The sequence below is a fragment of the Acanthochromis polyacanthus genome, chromosome 14 (genome assembly GCF_021347895.1).
Source record: "Acanthochromis polyacanthus isolate Apoly-LR-REF ecotype Palm Island chromosome 14, KAUST_Apoly_ChrSc, whole genome shotgun sequence".
Lineage (NCBI taxonomy): Eukaryota > Metazoa > Chordata > Actinopteri > Pomacentridae > Acanthochromis > Acanthochromis polyacanthus.
In genome coordinates this window covers 19,855,036-19,861,220 of record NC_067126.1, presented here as the reverse complement: position 1 = coordinate 19,861,220, position 6,185 = coordinate 19,855,036, and positions in this window count along the sequence as shown.

Here is a 6,185-nt window from a genome sequence, read left to right as displayed (position 1 = left end):
AGTCAGTATGTTCTTAGAGTACATGTGTGATTTAATTCAATTCCATGCTTTTACGCAACACTATCAGCCAAACTCTTGTAATCTTACTGTTTAAGCCATTCATTTTCTTCCCATATCTAAGTTTGCGTTGCCATGTTAGCAAGCTAAACAAAGCACCCCACATGCCACTCCTCCTAACTACTTCCTCATGCTGTTCCAGGGAGACCTCCAGGCCTTCTCAGGCCAGACAGATTATACAATATAATCTCTCCACCATATTCTCAGCTCATTCCTGCATCTTCTCCTACTTGGATGTTCCTGGAATACCTTCACATGGAGGCATCCATGTGACATCTTAAACTACCCTAACCACCTTACATTCAACACAATACATTCAACACCAAGATGCAGTGGCTTTACATACAACTGCCTGTCAGTGTCAGACCTCAGTATTCAGTTTTACACAGTGCAAAGGAAATGTGTTTTACTTGCTTGCATATTTGATCCCATTCTACTGGTCACTGTCCAAAGCCTGAGAGCTTAAGACTATGCCCCGATCAGGCTTAACATTATGACCACTTTCCTAATATTGTGTTGGTCCCTTTATGCTGCTAAAACTCCTCTGAATCAGTGGGGCATGGACACAGAACCTCTGGGGATGTCTTGTGGCACTGGGATGGTGGCAGTGGATTCTGTGGGTCCTGTGGATAGCAGGGTGTGACTTAGCTAGATCAGGCTTATCCTGGCACATCCCACAGGTGCTCAGTAAGATTTGGATCTGGGAGGTGTGGCGCCTGGATGAAGACCTTAGCTCTGTCGTATTCAGTGGGCCACTCCTGAGCAGTTTTTGCGGTGTGTTAAGGACTGCTGTTGCCATGGGAGGGTTAAGGGGTTGGGGGGTTGCTTGACCTGCAATGTTTAGGTGGGTGGCACATGTCAAACATCCACATGCATGTCAGGACTCAAAGTTTTCCAGCAGAACGTTGCATTATAACATGATCGATGTTATTCACTTCACCTGTCAGTGGTCATAATGTTGTGGCTGATCGGTGTATATAACAAGCATCCATGTAAACTGCACCAATGAGGTACCGGAAGTGTCTTTAGTAGACATTTAATGGTAAAGAAAGAACTATCTACTGAGTAAATGGGCCAACAGCAAAGAAGGAGCTCATATTGTCGGTGTGGTTTCTGTTGATTTATGGACCAGAGGCAGGGAACTAATACTCTGGGGAAAAAAAGAAAAAAACTTCTAGGAATTTGCAGGATTAAAGTGATAAATTTACAAGATTTTTTTTCTCCTCAGAATTTTAGCCTTTGTCACAATTTTGTCATTTTTTAAAAATGATTTTACATTTTTTGACATAAAGTGGCCATATTAAGCAGTTGTCTCTCTCTCTCTAGACGTCTCTCATTCCTACTGCATGAGTGGACACTAAATGCAAAGATTCCTCTCAGTCAATTGAATGAAAATTGGTTGCCTGACACATGAGCCAAAGTAGTTTTCTAGCTCCCTGGTTTGGTTCCATGTAGCCTGCGACACCATAGTATTTTCCTCACTGGACCCATGCCGATCCGTTCCTGCTTCACTCTTAAATTTTACATTCTAACACAAGAGCCAAACTCATTTTTGTAGTTGCTGGAACTTTGACAAATATGAAACCTCCATGGAATGAAATTGTGTAAAAGCTTCTTTCTTTTTTTCTGAAATTAGAAGTGACCCTTTAACAGTTTCACAGGCATTTCATTTATAATGGCGGTCTACGAGATAAATGCTTTTTGGGCTGCATTGATTATAGATGTACACTAGTTAGTGTAACTGAGAATAATTTTTCCTCTTTTTTTTTTTTTAGTCAAAAAGACCAAATGAGCATTCAGTGTGTTTCTACAATAGTGGATGTGCCCCTGCTGGTGACATTCGTACCCTACATAATATTTCCATGATGCATTTTGATGCAGAAAGTGGTAAAATTCCTATTCAAATGAATGAAAAAAACAAGTCCACCCACACATGAGACTAACCATCCTTGACTTGCATTAAGCAGTAGGACCCACCCTCCAACCTCCAGACCACCAGAACTTACTGTACATGATCAAACATTCCACTTCATGTTAGCAATTTGAGCTATCTGAACCTTTCAGTTCCATTTGAAACTTTTCAGTGCACAGAACATTGGCCCAATTAGGAATATTTGGTATAATAGCAAATGTAGCATTCATCCAAACCCATGTGACCACAAGCTGGGGTGCAGTTCTGCATACGGAGGCAGAAAACGTCCATGCCTCGTGGTGCTTGAGTAATAAAGCCATCTCCTCTTACAATGCACTGAGGATGAGGTCAAATGAACTCCATAGTCCCAGAGAATGTGAATATGGGGAATTCTGTGTTGGTGAAGTTAAAATAATGCCTCAAGCTACAACTTTGCATCGAACTACAGCCTTCCTTTCAGTGGCTGACAGAACAAACTACATTGTTTGCAGGTAGATTTTGATATATACAATTTATTGACATAAGCAGCACTGACAGGATTGTTCGTTGAAGTCTAAAGAAAGAAGCTGGAGTCTGGAAGCTGCAATCCACAACACAGAGATAATCACTGGGTATAAAACAAATGCATGTACTGGGATGATGTCACACTTTTATTAGGATGTGAGCGTTTTCTTTCCACAGCCGAGGGGGGAAAAAACCGTGGCCCTCATATTCCAGTTGCTTCTACAGATGGTTAAACCACCCCTGTGTCTGTGAGTGGGGGTCTCCTCCAGCCCAAACTGGAATGCACCACAGTAATTTATCACTCTGAGGTCTATGAGTCAAGAGGAAAGATGTATAATTCCCTTAGAAAAAAACCGGACCCATGCTTTAGGAAATCTATTTGAGGCATCTCACAATGAAAAGTTACAAAGCTTCTTTTGTGCAACAGAAAATACCACCGACACATATGATTTGTTCGAAACAGAGAAAATAAAACAGAAACTTGAAACTACCTTTTAGCTGCAGCCCGCTACCAACTCATGGTTGCACAAAACACAGCAGGTTATTTTAAAGTCTGAGCACAAAAGCTATCACCTCTGCCTCCCTTGACTCCTATGACAACAGTATCTGTTTGCCGTGAAATATTCTTTACAACATGCTTGCTGCATGCCTGTGCAGACACCCAGTAATGTATGCAGAAGCCTCAAAGCAGTGACTGGCTTTCTCTGCAGAGCTGAGTGATGGAGCAGGAGAGCTAACCTCAGGCAGGTAAAGTTACAGATAGCTGATAGGTGAGTAATGACAGCTCTTCAGAAAGTTATTTATTCAGCCATGTCGGGCTGTAGTTGGTACAGGTAGGGAGTGTTTCAGAGCCCTGCTCGACCCTGCCCGCAGTGATCTGTTTGTGTGTCTTTTGTGTTTTTTTTTTCTTTTTACTGCAAGGCACTGATGATGTGTTTAGTTTCCTTGCCAATAATTCATGGAGTACACCTTCCTCATCTTGTACTGACTTGTAAAGGTACAAAAGAGAGAGAGCAAAGCCTCAGCAGTTGTTTTATTTAAACAATAAATTAGATTTTACAAGTTTGAATGTGTGTAATGTAAAGTGTGTCATTTAAATGTATGTGACTTTTCAACAGCAACAACAAAAAAGAGCTTCATAGTCATTTTGTGATGTGTGCCAGCATATGAATTGCTCGTGAGTTGCAGAGTGACAACACTTCTGCTCGAATGAGCTGGCCTGAAGCCATGCTCCTCGGGTTGCAACCTCGACATGTTGTGATTTGGTCTGCATTAATTTTGCCTGAGTATATCTGCAGATAGTTGCATAACAGACGATGGAAGGTAAGTTACCCTACAGTATTTGTAAATACAACTTTAGATCATTTGTCTCACCTCATCCCTAAATCGCTCTATCATACACATTTCAATGTCTAAAAATCACCTGTTAAGCCTAAGAATGAAATAGAATATATTTAATATTCAGGCATGCATATCTCCACAGATACCTACTCAAACCTACCTATACGTTTACATCTACACTACCGTTCAAAAGTTTGGGCTCACCCAGGCATTTTCATGTTTTGCATGAAAACTCACACTTTTATTCATGTGCCAACATAACTGCACAAAGTTTTCTAATCATCAATTAGCCTTTCAACACCATTAGCTAACACAATGTAGCATTAGAACACAGGAGTGATGGTTGCTGGAAATGTTTCTCTGTACCTCTATGTAGATATTCCATTAAAAATAATTATTTACCTCATTAACAATGTCTAGACTGCATTTCTGATTAATTCAATTATATCTTCATCGAAAAAAAATCTGCCTTTCTTTCAAAAATAAAGACATTTCTAAGTGACCCCAAACTTTTGAACGATAGTGTAAGCATTTACATTTATAGATTTACAGTCTGTAAACCCCTGTTAAATGCACATGTGCACACCCACATATCAATCATTATTATTGTTCATGCACTGTTGAACACTGAGAATCCTTGCACAAACATAAGCTTGCTTTGTCCCGCTCAATCCCACTGTCCTGGCAGCAGGAGATTCTTGTGCAGCCAACAATTGTTTAAACCCACAGCACTTTAATATTCCCAAAGTCTCTGAAAATGCTAAATATACCAGAGTGAATTTGGAGAATTGTGTATAAGAAACAGTTTCCATTTCCAGACATGGACTCTAGAAGTTTGAGTATATTTATTGTCCCTAATCTCTAGAAACCCATCTGTGTATAGAAGTTGAAAATTCAAAACTCTATTTTTCCATGAAAATAGTCTATTCCTGTCTTAAAATGGCTTACATGTAACTAGAATGTGGATATCTATCAGGTCTCTGCCTCTCTCTCCACCTGCACCTCTCCATCATTTGCTGCAGCTTGAGCACAACAGCTCACCTACAACTCTGGTCAAACACTGAAAACTACTCTATGCTACAGTTGTAACATTGGAGTGAGTCAGCCATGCATGTTCAAAGCAGACACTGATACTAAATAACAACAATGATATGAAAAGTCAGCCCTTGCATGTTGACAGGATTGGTTTCTTTGTTGTTGTTGTTTTTTTTGCATATAAAATCATATACACACGTGGACAAAATTGTTGGTACCCCTCAGTTAAAGAAGGAAAAACCCACAATTCTCACTGAAATCACTTGAAACTCACAAAAGTAACAATAAATAAAAATTTATTGAAAATTAAATAATCAAAATCAGCCATCACTTTTGAATTGTTGATTAACATAATTATTTAAAAAACAAACTAATGAAATAGGGCTGGACAAAAATGATGGTACCCATAACTTAATATTTTGTTGCACAACCTTTTGAGGCAATCACTGCAATTAAACGATTTCTGTATTTGTCAATGAGCGTTCTGCAGCTGTCAACAGGTATTTTGGCCCACTCCTCATGAGCAAACAGCTCCAGTTGTCTCAGGTTTGATGGGTGTCTTCTCCAAATGGCATGTTTCAGCTCCTTCCACATATGTTCAATGGGATTCAGATCTGGGCTCATAGAAGGCCACTTTAGAATAGTCCAACGCTTTTCTCTCAGCCATTCTTGGGTGTTTTTGGCTGTGTGTTTTGGATCGTTGTCCTGTTGGAAGACCCATGACCTGCGACTGTGACCAAGCTTTCTGACACTAGGCAGCACATTTCTCTCCAGAATGCCTTGATAGTCTTCAGATTTCATCGTACCTTGCACACTTTCAAGACACCCTGTGCCAGATGCAGCAAAGCAGCCCCAAAACATTACTGAGCCTCCTCCATGTTTCACCGTAGGGACAGTGTTCTTTTCTTCGTATGCTTGGTTTTTGAGTCTATGAACATAGAGTTGATGTGCCTTACCAAAAAGCTCCAGTTTGGTCTCATCTGTCCAAAGGACATTCTCCCAGAAGCTTTGTGGCTTGTCAACATGCATTTTTGCAAATTCCAGTCTGGCTTTTTTATGAGTTTTTTTCAGCAGTGGTGTCCTCCTTGGTCGTCTCCCATGAAGTCCACTTTGGCTCAAACAACGACGAATGGTGCGATCTGACACTGATGTACCTTGGCCTTGGAGTTCACCTTTAATTTCTTTGGAGGTTGCTCTGGGCTCTTTGGATACAATTCCAACGATCCGTCTCTTCAATTTGTCATCAATTTTCCTCTTGCGGCCACGTCCAGGGAGGTTGGCTACTGTCCCGTGGGTCTTGAACTTCTGAATAATATGAGCCACTGTTGTCACAGGA